Genomic DNA, 18852 nt, shown 5'->3' on the forward strand with positions numbered 1-18852 from the left:
CGCTCCCCGCAGCCGCCGCCACCGCCGCCGGGGCCCTGCCGCCGGCCCCCGCTTCGCCCCGCAGTAAGTCCCCGGGACGCGATTTCGGGAGCCCGGCCCCCCCCCCCCCCCCCCTCCACACACGGACCCCGGGGTGTCGGGGTCGGCGTCCTCCTGCTGCGCCGCCGCGGCTCGCCGCTCGCCACAGCCATTTTGTTGTCCGAGCGGCGTGCGGAGGAAGAGGGGGTCCGCGGCGAGCCCCGACATAACGGCGGGGGGCTTCACCTCACGGCGAGCCGCCTGCGCACGGACGGGCTTTGCGCTCAGTGCTGGGGCTGCGGCACTTCGGTGTCGCTGTTTCGTTGAGGTAAGGGCAGCAAACACCGTGAAAACTCTCTAACTCGGTGTATCTCGCTCAGGTAAGGAGTTACGGCATAAACCTATTGCCCATAAAGCCACACACGCACACTGGTGAAGCACCTGGCTGCATGCAGGCAGCCCCACGACTCCACACACGGCGTCCTTTATTCAGCTGCTCGGTGCCGAAGAGCCAAGCCTCCAGCTCAGCAGACGCCTCTCAGGATGGTGGTGTGGCCTTCCAGGGGTCCCTTCCCCGTCCTGCCTCTCCTCCCAGCCACTCCTTCAAGGCCCTTTGTCACCACACACTCTTTGCTGCCCCAACCCCCTGTGGGACACTGCATGCAATTAATTTAGGCTAAAAAATAAAATAACACCTAGGGCCAGCCTAAGGGTTGGAGCAGAGCCCAGAGGTGAACAACAAGAGTATCTCAAGTCAGCAAAGCAACCTGGAGATGGGCACACAGCACTGCAGCCTAAAATGGATTTAAGTGAATTTCTTACAATTTCGTGGAGAACGGGCTCTTTACAGCACCAAAGTGGATAAATACTTGGGGTAAAGGGCAAACACCCTTTGCCTCGTATACACTGTCAACAGATGCTGTATTAAATACAGACAGCATTCACACTCCACCTCTTCCAAAAAGTAGCTGGAATATACAAGCCCCATCTTTAATATCTGGAGGCAAGCCTAAAATCTTTCATACCATATGGCCTGGCCAGAGTGCCTCCAGTCATGTAACACTAGCTACAAGAAACTACAGGAACACAATTAAAACAATCAAAGCAGCAGAAAGCTCGCCAAAGTACGCCTCAAAAGAAAATCAGTCAATCGCAGCAGGCTTGTTAGCAACCAACGTGAAGCAGCCACAGGATGTGTAACCTTAGATATACCACACGTGCAACTTCCAGAAGCAGGAAGAGCAGTCTTGCTATGATACAAAGCCCTGGCGAGACTTACCTTGAATATTAAGTACAATTCTAGTCAACAGTTTAAATTAATCTTCCTACAAAACAGGGCGGAAAGGGTTATCAGAGAGATCAGAGGAATTAAAAGTCTACAGTATGAGAAGAGCTTGAATTAGTCTAGCAAAATTTAGCTGGAAATTGGTATGATTGATGTTTTTAATTATGAGAAGACAATCATCAATGGGGAAGAAAAAAATAAACAACAAATAGACATAAATTGCTTATGCTAAGGTTGAAAATTAGAAGGTTTCAGGTAATGAATGAACTATATAATAGCTGTGTGCAAAAACAGGAGACTGGACTTGACAACTCAGAATAAAAATAATCCTATGTCTCAATTTTCATTAAACCATCATTACAATTCTAAAATATTTCCTGATTTTTTTTTCTTAATACTTTCAAAGCCCCCGCTATTTCTGTTCCTGGCAATGAAAACAAGCACCTATTTCAAAATGAAATACCTCACACTCCTGATTTCAATAGCATATTACAACAAACAAAAAACCTTAAACCGTGCTCGCTACAAATAAAACTTTAGTCAGGAATAGCGAGATGGAATTCCTTAAGAGGAATAGTAAATGTCATGAAGTTAATGGTCAACCACATTTGGCATTTGTGCTCAAACTGACTGCAAGATAGTTGAGCAAAAAGCCTTGACAACAGCCAAATAGTCTCGTAATTAAAGAAGTTGCACTGCACAGCCTTATGCCATAATGCTTCTGTGATTACCAAAGATAACGTATCTGGAGAGAAGATTCAAAAGGAAGACGCGAGCACCCAGGAAATCCCCATCAGTGAAAACCAACATAAGATTTCAGGGAAGTACATATGGCCAAACATCTAACTAATATTAAACACTGCCACAGGATACACAAGCAATAAAGCAATTCCTAACCACACAACTGAGAAAAAGGGGAGGGGGGAGGGGGAAACTATTTAATACAAGCTGCCACAAAACAAGCAAAAAAGTGAAGAAACTTTCCAACTTTAACACATGGCACTAATCTACATGCTGCTTACCATGACACACTGCAGATCTACAGTCTAGGCTCTAACAGAAACAGACCATATGAAAGAAAATTAGCATAAAATCAAAGATGCAAGATGTACCAATTCCTTCCTAAAAAGAAACAATCCAGTGACTTACAGTTTGAGAGAAACGTTTCTAAAGCCCTCCCAAAGGAATTCTTCCTCCTCCCTACCATATGTATTCAAGAGTAATATTATCATTAAACAAATGGTTCCACAACCATCAGAACGGATATGCTCAACTTTCCAGTGATCACCATCTTTTCTTTGAAAAGTGCAAGCTCTGCTTTGATTATGTCCTCGCTACCGTTGTGATCTGCACCAAGGAATGAACCCCAGCCCATCGGCTTGTAGGGTGCAAGACCCGAAGCCGCAGAAAAGCAGCCTCCATTCTGCAGCGGGGTTCGTCGTCAATGCTGTTTCACTCCAGATTGGAGCCAAACCAGTGCGTGTAGCATGGATGGCTGTATGTTTTGCTCCAGAGCCCTACAGCGAGACAAGAAGGTGGGCAACCTGGCTGTTTAGAAGCTTCTGCTATGGTGAATTTGAACTCAGGCTGCAGCTTTACAGCAAAAGGGGCATTCAGATGGTTTCTTCTTCCTGTTGCTTTCACAACATTGGTAGAAGAACAATGCTATTTAAGACTTTTACTCCTCTTTCAAATTTGCTGGTATCAGTCAAAGGGATCCAAAAGTTATAGATGGAGAGGAAAAAAGGGAGGGAAAGGCACAAACATTATAATCACGGAAGACTTACTTCCACAGGAAGTGAGTAAAGAAAATGCACGTGAAAGTGCAGACGAAACATCCTTTATATTTCTTTTCCACCTGCACACACAAAAGTTTAATTCTTTTATGACCTTGAACAAGTCACTCTGCCACAGCAAAATAGTTCAGTCAGTCAGGAAAGGTGCTTCTTTCCTTCCCCAGTCCCTCTGGATTTTTTTTGTTTGTTTCAAATGCAAAGTAGGGGCTTCCTCTTACTATGTGTTTTTCAGAATTCAATATAACGCAACCTTGATCTTGGTAGTAGCTTCTAAATACTACACTGATCTAATCATTACATGGAATTAAAAAAGAAAACTATAAGCACATTAAGGCGTTTAAGTAATAAGCAGGAAAATATGGATGAAAACTAACTGTAATCTTTTTAATCCATATATCACTGGTCTTTAATAAGACAATCTCCAAATGCAAGCTTTCCACTAAGCAAGCAAGAGATAAAAATCATATGTTCTTATATACATTTACTAGAATTAAAGACTTGTGCTTCGCAAAATCACAGGGAAAGTTACAGCATTTAGAAGAAATACAAAGTTGTGTCCTGGTCTTTGGTTTGTATGGAGATCAATTCAACATTTCTATAATTTTCAGGGTCTAAATGCTGAGAGATAACAAAACGAAACAGCAGTTCTCACATGTGGCTGTCAGGAACATCACATGTAATCACCGTGTACAAATATGATTGCGTTTCAACTCCACTGTCATATACTGAGAAAATACCATGAGGTCGCTGAAGCTGCATGTGCAGTCACAACAACAATAATAATTTGTGAACCTCTGCTTTAAATCATGTATACCTGACAATAAGTGTACCAGATGGCTTTAAGCTGGCTACAAAAGTATTACAAAAAACAGCTGGATAAGGTTTCAGTATCATAACAAGATTATAAACATATGATGTTCTTGTGACAAAATCATTATGATTTAAGCAGCTTGGCAAGATTCATTAGTACTTTTCAGAATCCTATTTTACAATGGATTTTCCACAATCGTGGTTTTATCTTATATAGCAGAAATTATTACATAGCAGACAGTTTTATGAACCCAGGTATCCACTTTGGTGGGAAAGAAACAGTAAATGAATCACAGGACTTTCTTAAAGACAGTCAGCGATGCAGTTTGCATAAGAAAAGCCCCAGCAAACTAGCTGGCTGTTTTAACCTGTAAGTTATCTGTCTGTAGTTAGTCTCTCTTTCCACCGTGGATAAATGAAATTTCTCCTTATTGCGAAGTCTGCATCTCAGGGGAAATGATACCAGAGAAGCTGGGACTGAGAAAGTGCGAAACCCACAAATAGTCCTGCCTTTCTGTGGTGAAACTGATTTTGAAACTTTTTCTTTTCTACAGTGTAGCATCCTAGTCTGCTGTGTGATAATTACAGTAGCTAAATTAGTTAAGCAAAATGGACACCTAAAAAATCCTACATTGAGGTTTCTGCAAGCGGATGCAAGATTGCCATTAAAACAGCTCAGCACCTAGCAAGCCAAATGTAAAAACCACTTTGACCCACTCCCTACAGCCACGTTCCTGACGGAAGTTCAGTCCCTGTACTGTTTCTGATCGCTTCATGATCTTAGAAGGTGTCTCAAACACTATGCGAATGCCATCATAAAAGCCTTTAGCTAGAAAACTGGATTAAATAGACACTTATAGCAGAGAAATCTATTTTAATGTCCCCTGAAATAGCATAAGCAAAAAAAGTCTAAATTAAGCTTTTGGTTCCATCTTAGCCAAAGAAGCCAGCACTTAAAAAAAGACACAGTCGGAGAAATGGAGAACTGAAAAAAATTCTAAGTGACAGTATAATTTTTTGTACATGCCACCGCTCTTGTATCTCAGCAAAACATATTTCTCAAACAAGCATTTCAAATTGCTTCACCCCAAACAAAAAACAGTGCTTGAAACACTACAGCAGCACTAATCAGATGAAACAGAAAATCTAAAGAAAGGTATGTTGCACAGAACTATGCACAGACAATGCACAGTACATTATCTTATTACAGTGAACTCCGGAAAATTTGAAGAAAAATACTACCAAAAAATGGCCATGAGCTAGAGGTGGAAATCAACACTTAACTACGCATTTCAAACCCAAGAGAGTTACGCAAGCAGTGTGAAAAAATAAATTGCACATCCTTCTGTTCCAGCATCTAAAAGCCTGTTCTAAACAATTTTGCTCATATATTGGTTGTAGTCTTAAGTGCATTAACACAGCACTGTGCAGCAGCTAATTTATCCTGCTCTTCAAGAGGATAATTTATCTTACCTACTGTATTACCAGAGCTGGCGTGCCTCTGCTATCAAAGCTAGTAACACTAATTATCATTGTATTTCTAGAAAGAAGTTTTTTGTACAGTGCAGACATGCATCTTCACTGGGCACAGGAACTTACCAGTTGCTTGTAGGAAGCAAAGCGAAGTGTTTCATTTTTTTTCTGTAAGGGGTTCAGGTTTCAGCCAGGAGCCTCTGAGAGTTCATTCAGACCCATCTTCCTTACCAATACTTAAACTCACTCAAGAACGTTCCCCACGTCCTGGCCTCCACCAGACACCTGAACATCTGGTCTCAACGATACGGTACAACCCATATCAAACAGCGATCTCAAAGTCACTTCTTAAAACACACTACCCAGGGTCCCTCATCTAACACTCCATAGACAAACTTATGACAAGAAACTTTGGGTTAGCCCAGATCCGGGGAGTGCACTGGTAGCAGAAGATTGAGAGCTAGATACTTAACAATGTGACTATTTGGGAAGATGGGAGACGTGAATGACAGGTCAAAGAGTACTTCACAGGCTAAAATTCAATTTCCCTGTGTTGACAGGCACCCAGAATAGACCACAGTTGAATTGTTTCAAAATAGCAGTGCATGTTTCATAGTGCTTCTTAAAATTATTAAGCATATCTAGTATTGCTGCAGCAAAAATCGCATGTATTTTACCTATTAAATACTTATCTGGTTTGTTTTATTCGGAACAGTTTCTTGGTAAGTAATGGCAATACAAATATTTTTGATGGCCATATCCAAAGTAGGCTCTTAACCATCCAGTCAGGACAGAAAACATGAAACTTGTAGGAGTTCCCTGCATTTTTGAAAGACATGACAAAGTTGTTTAGATTTTGCACGATACTTGGGGATGGAGAAAGTTACCTCGCCTCAGTATTAAGTCTGCATTCAGACAGCACGGTCCTTTCCTAGACTTGGCTCCCTCAAAATGCTCGTTTGAATAACAAAACCCACAAAATGCAGGTCCCCAAAGATTTTCACACATTTCCCATGATGTAGGTGTAGAAATAAACTTACATTAAAAATTAAGCTCGCCCTGTTGAATAATGCATATTATCCCTTTCCATTCACCCCACACACTCGCGTGTGCTACCTGAGCACTGTGTAGGCAGCACACAACACCACAGCAACTTACTGCATCTCTCTCAATGGGTCATAATCAATTTTCTTTTGTTCCTTCTCAGCATAGATGCCGTATTGCTCCTGTTTGTATCCCTCTTTCTCTCAGACTTACATTTTCTGAATTCTGTTCCTTTTTCTCTGTCACATTTAGCCAAAGCACTGCAGGGTGGGTTTTCATCTCCCACCAGGTCACTCTTGTGAGGCGCTGTCCTGGGGTCTGTTTCTTGCGCCCAGCCTCTCACTGACCATCCTCCCACTTGGGCCCAGCTGCCTCGCCACACACCACCACGTCTTTTAATACTCCCTGCCCTGCTTTTTATCCCCTGCCTTGCAGTTCGGAGCCTGCCTTCCTCCTGCCTCCCTCACCAGAAGACAGGTCTCTCCCATATGTCTCTCCCAGCCCTGATGACTCTCTCCGCCTCCTGCCAGTGAGCTGCCTCTCTCTTCAGAAAACTGTTTGGAGTTTCTTCTATCGAAATGCTTCCTCACCTGTGGAGAAACCACCTTTCCTTCTCCTTTCCTTTCAGCAGCCAGCTCTCCTCTGCCTCTCCTTGGGAAGCCCTCCACGGCCTTGTGCTGGCCCTGGCTGGAGGCCTCTGTCCCCTGGTGCAGGGGCCTTCTCCCTCATCTACTATTTTCCACAAATTCTGGGGTGTTCCACCCTCCCAGCAGCTTGCTGATGTTCACTGTAAACGGGGACTCATCCTCAGCCCTCCCAGGTAGACTGGAACCCCAGCCACCCCAGGGCAGCGGCCAGCAGGGTGGGGAGGCCAACGGGGCCAGGCAGGGTGCTTAAGATAAAGGCACCCGAATTGCAGCCTGTGCAGGCTGTCCCTTGGCCTTCAGAAGCTGTTTGAGTTTACTTCAGCCCAGCTCTGAAAGTTTGAGGCCAGCCAGGTGAGAGGTTTCAGTGGGGACCGAGTGGTGATGCCTTTGGTAGTGGTCACGTTTGGGCCCTAAATGAGTTGATAGCGGAGGAGGCCAAACCTGCTTACATTGGCTCCCCGGGCCCTTGCTCAAAGGGAGCCAGCTCAAATCAAACCTTGCTTGAGGTTCTGAAATGTTTTGGCAGTTGTTATGGTATGTCCTATTTCCAGCTTGTACAGGAAGCAGACGTTGAAATCACAGAAGAACGCAAGCCTGTTCTTCTTGTATTTCTGGCTGAGGCTGGAAGTGGAGTGCCAGAAATCAATTGTGTCTGATCTATTGTACAGAGAAGTCTCCTGTAGCTCCTTGCATTGACATGCTAACTGTTCAAGGAGCTTTGTCCTTACGAGATTCCAACCACAAACTAGGAGAGCCAAAGATAGCATCTTCACATACAGCATCTGGAAATTCGTTACAGTCCAAATGGATCCCAAAGGCCAGAGCAGGAATTTGGGTACAGTGAGTGACATGCCTGGCAACTAGTGCAACTAAAGTAAAAAATGTATTTGATATTTAAGCAGCAGCTTACATGCAATGTGGTTTTTTTTTCCACAGTTTTTTTGAAAGCGTCATTCTTCAAATTGTCTCACAGGCCAGCCTGCACTTATGTCAAGTTCTTCAGCAGACATTTTACACAGACACTAAGGTTGCAGAGACCAGATATGCATGGACCTCAGTTACGGTCTCACAGATCTAATGAATGTTGTAATTAAATCCTCATAATGATAAAAATAGGTCATCCGTTGATGGTCTGTTTATTGGAAAACCATGGTCTGATGAGTAGCCACTATTTCCTTCAAGCAGACAAAGTGTAAACAAACAGAACTAATGATACATGGAGTTAAATACAACATAGCTAGTCAAGAAGGCAAAAGTAAATACATTAATAAAAATATTCAGCATTGCCTCTGAAGGTTGCACAGTTCTGAAATGTATAGGAGCTAAGATTGTTAGCCAAATTTCAAGGCTCAGATTAAGAAAATCTTTGTAGATCTATAGCTATCAAATATTTAACTAGCTAATAACTTCCAGTGGTGCAGCTCTGGGCATAGAATTATGTCTTGTTTTCTAGGTACTGAGCATGAGACATCTCGTACATGCAAAAGTTACAAGACTAATGAAAAGTGAGCAATACCGTTTTAGGAAAAAAATTAACATCAGTATAAAACTAGTATTTGGGTATTTTTTAGCTTAAATACCCATTTATTTGATGTGAGATTATAGGTAGAACTGACTTTTGTTTTCTGAATCTTTTCATTGGCAGATTAAAAAAAATGCTTTTCCTTTAAGGGACAGTGGACATCTGTAGCTTCACTCTGTGCTTAATCCTGCTGAATTATTATTATATAAGATCAATTAAAAATACTCAAATTCAAAGCAGTTTTTAAACACAAACTTCTCTTCTTCCTTATGGGGAATTGAAGTCTTATTCTGTGTATACTAAATCTGAGCTCTTACATTTTTACTTGCATTGATATTTACATTCAAGGACCCTGTAATAAGCTGATAATAGAATGCCAGTTTTTCCTGCTGCATTAAGAACATTATTTCTCTCTTGGCATTGCGGCAACTAATGCCTTCAAAATACTATTGCAATTGTGGCCTGTGATACAGGGAAGGCTACCAAAATTAGAAGGCTTGATGTATACTGAGCTGAAAACTCGTGCAGAATATTATCTGTCTAAGCATAAATGGACTGTCAGTCCTTTGTGGCAAGAGGTGTCTACTCTTCTGGTTACGAGAACAATGGAGCCTTTCTTTCCATGCCCTCACACATCATCAAAATTAGCACAATTGATACAACTCTGTCAAATCTGTTAGTAGCATAAGCAGTGGAATTTTATTGAATTCTGTGTTCCTGTCACAGTATAGCTGGGCACTTTTAAATATTTCTCAAGCTGTTCTTAACCAGTGAAGCAAAACTTGTGTCATGCTGTTATAAACAAATACAAATAGGATGTTAGAGGTTGTATGTAAACAGAGAGAACTATGGTGGTGAACAGACCTAACAACAGTCGCTTGATTAACACAACATTTAATAGGAATACAATATGAATTCCTAGAAATGGATAAATAAGTTTGGAGAGTTTAGAAGTGGTCTTTTTGGAGAACTTAATGGATGCACTGTGCCACGACCATGTGTCCCCTGGATTTGCAGAGGGAAAACTTGAAGGGCATCTCTGGGTTGTGAAGGGGCTCATATGTGGGTGAATTCCTCCATTTATTCAGGGTTTCATATTTTTGCCTATGGAAATTTATACATCAGTTGGCAAACCCCCCTCAGTCTGTCCTTGTCAATCTGAATCTTAACGTAGCCAACTGTTCTGTGCAGTTCTTACACTGCATTTGTGGTGTAAGAGTCTAAGAGCATGTTGTGTTGGCCACGGGATTATTGGTCCTAGATTTTGTAAAATTTCCCATGCACACTTTTAAAACAACACCAGAGGATTACGAGAGTTGGCAGATACCACAGACATAATTGTTTTCAGCAGTTAGAACAGATGTTTTAAAAACATTTCCTTATTCAAACCTTCAATTAGTTCAGGGCTGGTGAAATGCAGTCCCTCCTATTGTCTCCAGCCCTCGGTGTATCCATTAAAACTGGACCACTTCTTGCAAGATGGTTGAACTCACCAGCATTTTATTTCAAAAGGGCACATGGGTAAGAAGTTCCATCACTATCAAACCCTCATGATTTCACTGTCGTTTTACTTTCCTTTTCTCTTGTCCTTCTTTCAAACTCAAGCTGACCTGGGATTAAACAATAAGATACATTATCCTCATAATTTACTTCTCTTTCACTAATAGGCTGACCTCAGCGAACGCAAGAAATGGTTGGAGTAGCAAAAGGTGAACAATAGTACACGTGATCTTGACTGATTCATTTATACCCGTATCTTGCCTGCAGCACAATTGGCCACACGTCAACGAGAGAGAAGTTTTCCTTTCTTTTCTATCCATTCACTTCCCTGCTCTGTTTACCTAAGCAGCAGGAGTCATCTTAACAGTTGGTAGTGAGATAAGATACAGAATCTAATACATCTTCTTGTCCCTCAGGAAAGACCATTGGTAATTTTTGAATAAATGTCTTATTCTCTCCAGGATACTTTGAATGTAAATTTGGAGAGAAGAATTTCTCCAAATAATTACAATTTAAATACTGAATCTCAAATACATATATATATATATATATTTTCTTTTTTTTCTGGGGTACATTGAATACATGCTTTAAGAAATTTCCTTTTTCGTGGTTGCTATGGCAAAAAGCAGGCCCCAGTCCTTTTACTTCAAACCCATGAACTGCAATTAACTGTTTAATGTTGTAACATACAACAGCTCTAGTAACACCTTAACAGCTTTGAGCATGATACTCCATCATCTCAGCAGATGGTGATTTTTGGCATTCTGTGTTTTCAGTTTATTCTTCTCCTTTATAATCCTTGCCATTATATCTTTTGGAAAATGCTCCTGGACTAACTTAATTGCGATTTGATTATACTGAGCGATTTCTTGGATCTTTTCTATTTCCATTAAAGATGACCGATAAATGAAAAAAAATATGTTTGTACATGTATCCTTGGCAGCAATTATAAAAGCAGATTTTAAAGTACTTGAAGAATCTGTTTCCTCTTATCTGTAACCTTAAAAAATAGAGTCTTGAAATACCCCATGTATTCTATCAGAGCACTACACATCGACAGAGAAGGAGACGTAATTAATTCTTTTGTGAAGAAAGAGCCACCCTGAATGTTTGTCAAGAGTCTGAATTGAATGAGAGTTACCAAATTGAACTTGTTTTACTGAAGGGAATTGCCCTTTACTATTATTTCTATAGAGCTGAAGACTCAATTCCCCATGAATTTTGTTCATTGTTTTAAAGATTTATGGCTCAAATAAATCTGTTTCATGTGGAGATTTAACCATATTTAGAAAAAAATTGACTTTGTCCAGACATTATTAGGAGCAAGATTGTCTGGTGAAATTGCTTTTCAATGGCTCTCCCTCTTTCTCCTGTATAGTATATTTATATTCCATTTCTAACATATTTTTTTCTGAAGTTAGAAATGTATTCTTTGGATAAAACCAGAAATGTTCTTTATTTTGCTCCTTGAAGGAATTTTATGTATTAAGCAGGCAAGACACTTCAGATGTAGATGTTGTCTTAAATGATGTAATACAGGACCAAATAAAGTTTTTGTTTTTTTTTTTTGTATCTTCAGCATCATCATCATCACTTCTTCTTATTTAGAAAAACAAAGCAATGGAGAAAAAGGAAAGGAACAGTTTTCCCAGAATCACGAGAAGATAATTTTGCAGTTTCAGGTTTTAAAATATGAATGTCTCATTCACAGCTATTTCCTGGCTGACTCCAGGTTTCTATGATTATTATTTATTCAGTGCTGATAGTGTGTTTGACATTGTGCAAATATAGAAGGAGATATTCCTGTGGACTATCTGCCAGGATTTCCTAGTTGTTAGTGGCAGTGTTAGCCTCTTTAAGCAAAAGCTTGAGGCTTTCTTTAAAACGGAGATGCTTATCCGTCCTGCCAACGTGCGGCTTCATACATAAGACTGTGGGAAACACTGCTCAAATGCACCCAGCAAGGCTTTGGAAGGATGGACCCAGCAGAATTTAATTTAATTAGGACAGCAGCAGCAAGTGGTAGCTCTAACTGATCAAACCTTTAAGAAGAGACAGTGTTGATAGTCTCAAAAGCTGGACTTTTTTTTTCTTTTTTTTTTTTTTTTCATTATGGAAAGGTAACTGGGAAGAATCAGTCCTCCTGATTTGACACCTAAAGAATCAAAGAAAGACCGTTTGCCTGAATGCATCATGCTTCATTTTTAAACTTGCATCTTCTGTGAAGTCACACAGGAACTTTTTGGTAAGTTATCTAAAGGACCTGCCGACAGCACATGTGGTTAGTTTACCTGGACAGTGATGTTGGTGTCCCTCAGGTTGTTGCTGATGTTGGCAGACTGTCAGTTGCCAGACCGACATCAGTATCTTCCTAATGGTAGCAATGGAAGACTTCTGTCAAGGGTGAGTATCTCAGGTTAGTGTATGAAGGTTCACTGTATGAAGTTCAACAAGGCCAAGTGCCGGGTCCTGCGTCTGGGGCGCAACAACCCCAAGCAGTGCTACAGACTGGGAGATGAGTGGTTGGAAAGCTGCCTGGCCGAGAAGGACCTGGGAGTACTGGTTGATAGGCAGCTGAATATGAGCCAGCAGTGTGCTCAGGTGGCCAAGAAGGCCAACAGCATCCTGGCTTGTATAAGAAGCAGTGTGGCCTGCAGGTCTAGGGAAGTGATTGTCCCCCTGTACTCGGCTCTGGTGAGGCCGCACCTCGAGTACCGTGTTCAGTTTTGGGCCCCTCGCTACAAGGAGGACATGGAGGTGCTCGAGAGAGTCCAGAGAAGGGCAACGAAGCTGGTGAGGGGTCTGGAGAACAAGTCTTATGAGGAGCGGCTGAGGGAGCTGGGGTTGTTTAGCCTGGAGAAGAGGCTCAGGGGCAACCTCATCGCTCTCTATAGGTACCTTAAAGGAGGCTGTAGCGAGGTGGGGATTGGTCTATTCTCCCATGTGCCTGGTGACAGGACGAGGGGGAATGGGCTAAAGTTGCACCAGGGGAGGTTTAGGTTGGATATTAAGAAGAACTTCTTTACTGAAAGGGTTGTTAGGCATTGGAAAGGGCTGCCCAGGGAACTGGTTGAGTCGCCACCCCTGGAGGTCTTTATGTTTAGATGTAGCCCTTAGTGATATGGTTTAGTGGAGGTCTTGTTAGTGTTAGGACAGAGGTTGGACTAGATGATCTTGGAGGTCTCTTCCAACCTAGACGATTCTGTGATTCTGTCATTCTGTGATTAGTGGCATTTGACAAAAATAAAAACACTTCATTGTCTCTTTATTAGAAGAGTTACCATCTTTGGAGTTCCTCTCCAAGGAGCTATGGAGCTGTAACAAAATAATTTTCACAGACTGGATAATTAGTGACTCTTGCTTGACTTTATACATGAAAGGACAGGTTTGCTGTTTCACAAATGAAGCACATTTTCCTATAGATCTCTTAAACAAAACAAACAACAACAAAACCAAATCATGCAAAAAACAACTTGCAGTGAAGGAAAAGGTGGTTTTAAAATACTTATCCTTGTTTGCTCCCTCCCTAGAATGAGCATTTCACCATCTGATCCTTTCAGATATCCCAGCAGAATGAAAGGATGATGCCAATATGCTTATCTCTTTGTCTGAGGTGGTGACACCACCCATTGAAACTAACACTCAAAAGCCTTCAGTAGAGCAACACGTCATATACAGAAGTCAGTATCAAAAAGCCCTACTTCCAGAAAGGAATGTATCTGCCATATATTGTACAGAGGCAGCCAAAACAAAAAGACTCATTTAAAAAATGCACAAACTTCTGAGGGATTGGAAAACTGAAGTCAAATGTATTGAGCTCAATTCATAATTATGAAGGAACTTAGAGGGATATATCAAATTTAATGAATAAATTGCAATTCCTTAATTAGTAATAGTTACTAGACCCTGATTTTTGTTTGGAAGGGAAAAGAAAGTGCTCAGATTTCTTTGCCCCTCCACACAACCCAAAAAAGACTTCTCTTTGCCTAAAAGCAATTTTTTACACGGAGTGAAAAACCTGATTTACACTCAGAGGAAAAATTTAATTAATTCTCATTTTACAAATCCTCCACAATATTTATTCAAAAGATTGGCAAATTTCAGGAAGTTCACCCATCCCTGAAAGAGAAGTTTTGTAAACAAATCTGGCAACAAATTTGTTTTAACAGCAGCAACCCTGCTAATCTGTCAAGATGTAGTTTGTTTCTGACACTTGATTAAATTTTTTTTTTGCGTAAGAATTGAAAGTAATTTGCTAAAAACAAGCCATTTAGCTGGGACATGGTGGCTGCCTCTCTTATACTTCATAGAGCATTTAATTCATTTCAACAGAAAACAAGTAAAAATACAATGTTTAGCACAATTCTTTTTCCCTTTTTTTTTTTTTTTTAACAGAAGCGAGGCTAAATTTCTGTATTCACAAATCAGCAACAATGTTAGAGGTTTCAAGGTCTGGTAAAACCCATTTATAGTGTTATCCCACAAATTAGACCAGCATTAATCCACATCCTCTGGACACAAATGAACGAAGAGTTTTAGGCTGTGATTCCACAGGCACTTTCTTGCCCAGGCACCCTATGTCCTGCCATTCATTCTTGGCCATGTCGTCCTCAGTTCTTTTCCAGAATTAATTCATAAGTCCAGCTCCCTGGATCTCAGTAGAGCTGAATGGATAAAAAAAAAAAAAAAAAGTCTACCATTAGCGTCAACTGAAACAAAGGATATATAAGTGTTGTTAAACATATATTTGCATTACTTTTCTTTACATTAATACTGTTGAGCCAACTGGACTGCCCAGTATATGAACATTTCTGGGTATCATATTCTTGATTCTAATAGAGATTTGGCATTTCACCTCGCTGCTACCCCTTAGGATGGGAAAATATGTTGTGATTTTATTTTCTGTCATAGCTTTCATAAAGCTGTGCATATCCCAGGGCAAAGGCTCAGCTGGTGTAAATGTCAATAGAGCCACAACAGCAGCAAGGAAGATATCCAAGGAAGATATCCAATCTTCCTGCCACTTCCTCAGCTCCTTCAAACCTAAAAGGCTGATCCAGATCCCAACGAAGTCAGTGAGAGCTTTCTCACTGTGCTGTAGCCAACTCTAGGCATATACACAGCCACTTAAGTACAGCAATTAAGATATTGGGCTAATGTTAGTAGTCCTTCCCTGCCTACTTACAATACCCAAGTTGTTTGAGCTAGCCTTCATCTCACACAAAAGCCCAAGGAAATCAGATGGTTTTGTGTTGCATCTGAAAGGTCACTCTGTCCCCATGGACCAAGAGGTATAGGGGAATTCCAGAATCTGCAGCCAGCTTCTTGGTATTTATTTCTGGAAGCTGTTAGCTTAGATATTTTAGTTAATCTTGGTCATGGAGAAGTGAGATGATAAGAGTGAGGGTTTTTAGAACATAACATTTATAGGTGCTTTAAAATATATTTATAAATCTGCCATTCTTGCTTTTTAAGTTCTTTTTAGATGGAATTTTAACTCAACAGTTTTTATGGACACTCAGGGCAGGGCAGATATTCTACTTCTTTTCTAATACCACATGTAGGGACTTTACTGAATGGCCTTCCCTCTAAAGCAAAGAAGATACTCCTAAAAATCCTGGCAGGGTTTGACATCAGTAACTCTATAGGGTAGTATTATTGTGAGGCATTTTAGTACCTAAATAATTCTTTATTTGGGGCAATCTGTGATACACACTTTTTTTTGCAGCATATAAAACATCAGCATGTAAGAGGAAAAAATCCCCCATAAGGATTTTTACTTGATAGTGTGAAATAATGAATTTATGAAATATAAGCAAATGAAGTTAGCTTCTTGCTTAATTGGGATTTGTGCTACTTAAAAGAAAATGGAGCCATGGCTGTCTCAAATATCCAGCTCTTCTCAGGCTGAAAAGTATTATTCTTTTACACTATTGACTCTGATTACCTCTGTGATTTAATCCTTTTCTTTACATGCTTAGTGGGTAGACATAGTGGGAAAGTCACAGCTATAAGCAATAACATACCAATTAACTCAAAGGTACTGATGGGACATTTAAGTAATTTTAAGTTGACATACATAAACATTACATCGCTGGCTTGAAAATCTGGACATTGTTTGCAGCTGAAAGATTTGATTGCTTAATTGATTTTGATTTTCAAATTGCTTTTGAAAATCAACCACTGGTTTGAATCTGCTCCAGATGGGCAATGACTGGAAATTGTTATAATCTGGCATGTATTTGGTAGCATAGATAAGTGAGTTGTTGGCCTCATTAAAAGTACCTCAGACATATGCACTGATTAAAAAACTCTTATCACTCTCTCAGCAGGGGCTTGGCTGAGGGGAGCTGCACTGCCCTTTCACCCCTCAGGGCTCTTTCTGGCATGACAATGGGAGGAAGTTTCTATTGCTATATGCCCACAGTGGTGTTTGTAAAATACACGATAGTCCAGTGTGTCTGCCTATCAGGGAATGCAATATGGGATAGGCCAGTGCTTGTTTTCACTGTAGTCAATGGGAAAATAGAGCACATCCCATCCTAAAGGAAAGGGCTAGAGATGTTCACATTGGTTTTGCCCTGGTAGTGCCTCTGTTTCTGGAAGAAGTCTAGGGTGACTATATAGCATTAACATATACAAGTCTATGTTTTAGTTATATCAAAGTAGGTGAGGTAAAACCCATCCTAAATGGTATCTCATCATTCTGACTGCTAGTTTCTAAAACATTGTTTGAGAAGTTTTGCAGTTTTTCACAACCTCTGAACTGCAGATCATAGTCTGTCCTCCAAAGCGTTATGAGTCAGTTCCCACAACACACTCATTTGTTTAAAGGAGAGAATTTACCATTTTCAATAACGAGCTTGGCAAAGACACTGACCAAGATGATGTCCCTGGAATGTTTTTAATATGTTTTGTAACCATTGCCCACACAAACTAAATGGCTTTCTGTTTAGACAGCTGGATTTCTGTGTGGCACTAGATGGCAATATTCCCTCAGCTCCAGCAACGGTCAGAGTAGCAGTGCACAGCAAAGGGATATATTCTGACCTTGTTTCCTTGTTATCACCCATGTAGATCATAAGAGCTACGTTTTACATGACTGAGGACAGTCTGAGCTGCAGACATATTTTTCTCCCTGTATACATTCACCCACCTACCTTTACAGCTTCACAGTTCTCTGTCAAAACATTTGTTGGACAAGTATGTTTACTGCATGCAGTCTTCTGTTTCATTAAGAAAGGTTTTGTGGTCTCAGGCTGTTCCATGATGTTTGTGCTCAAATCCACAGGCAAGAAGTGTCTACATCCAGAGTAGTGTACTGCTTTCCTGCTGCCTTTTGCCTATTCATGTGGTGGTAGACTGAGTCAAGTCATTACTCAGATATAGCGTTGCCTCATGTCACTCACAGGTGGCTCATTTTTTTCACTCATATTTGCTGTCAGATAAAATAAGTGTAATCTACACTCATAACTGTAAAAAAGTGCTCCTGTATCTGTACCCAGATAAATTTGGACCTATCCCTGTGTGATATTTCTAAAGTTTTTTTTCTTTTTTATTCTTTTTTTTTTTTTTCTTTTTTTCTGATCACTGAAACTACAGGTAGCAAGGAACAGAGAGAGTTAAGAATATCGTATCTATCTCCTTTGTGTCACTAAGATAGTGTTTGCCTTCAGGGCACTTTATTCAGACCCAGATCTATTGAAATGGCTTTTCACGTCCCCCCCCCCCCACAACCTCCTTCTTAGCTCATAAACTGACTTTCATGCTGTGACAGCTGTTCTGCTACATACTTTTTAGAGCCAAGGTCCCAAAACCATGTCCACTGCCTCCCTTGTCCTCTTTTGGCACATCTCCTTGCCCTCAGATCTGGACACAGCTTCACATCCCACCTTCTTCTTTCTTCCACTCCTCAACTTTCCCAGCAGAGACTGAACTTTCTCCACCATTTCCCTTCACCATCAAGTAAGTGAGAAACCCAGCTTAAAACTCTGCATAAGTCTCTGTCCTCATGTCCTCATGTCACATAGCTGAGAAAATAATGGTGCTACTGTGTTGGTATTGCTGAGCAAGAGAATGGAGCAGAAATAAAAGTGTACACCAGATCCTCAGGTGGTATTATGCTGCTGCGTGTCATCTGACCATGGCAATGACTGCAGTGACTTTCAGCCAGCTGATGTGCAGTAGTCTGATGGGGAGAGAAGCTGGCAGGAGAACCAGAAGCACAGAGCCCTGAATAAGTCACGCTGCAGTTGCTTCAGGCGCCTCATAAAAGAGAATTGTCCTCTTCCAGATACTTCCAAAAGCCAGTCTGCAGCTTATACTGCACTGTGAATCAAATGGGAAGAAAGTGGTAAGTCTTTGCTTACTCCCTTACATGTCTTCTGGATGCTAGGTACAGCTGCTAAGGAGGTCAGAAGACACATTTTCCCCAGGGGAAGCCTATGCTAGAAGACGCATGCAATACTTATCATTTCCTCACTGGCTTCGCCATGCAATTCTCCACGGAGGAGAATGTCCTCTTCCAGCTGTAGGCTGTTGTTGGCCTACAGCCTGCCTAGGAGAAATGAATCAGTTATCTGTCCTTGGGGCCTTGAGACAAAGCCCATCAGAGCCCTGGAGCAATGAGACAGAAAAGGATGAGGATCAGGGAAAAGCAAAAATAAAGTGTAAAGCAAGCAGCTGAGGTAGACAATTGCTGTTGTTTTGTACTACATCTGATTTAAAGATTAAAGAAGCCCACTGGAAAATGTAGAG

General features: G+C 41.0%; 1 long non-coding RNA gene across 1 annotated transcript; it reads left to right on the top strand.

Moving 5' to 3' along the window:
* The first annotated feature begins 22 nt into the window (after positions 1–22).
* On the top strand, positions 23–17550 carry LOC121063785. Its single transcript, XR_005816208.1, has 3 exons — positions 23–346; positions 12216–12340; positions 17387–17550. It is a non-coding gene; the product is annotated as an uncharacterized LOC121063785 (long non-coding RNA).
* The last annotated feature ends 1302 nt before the right edge of the window (positions 17551–18852 follow it).

Source organism: Cygnus olor, chromosome 1 (genome assembly GCF_009769625.2).
Source record: "Cygnus olor isolate bCygOlo1 chromosome 1, bCygOlo1.pri.v2, whole genome shotgun sequence".
Lineage (NCBI taxonomy): Eukaryota > Metazoa > Chordata > Aves > Anseriformes > Anatidae > Cygnus > Cygnus olor.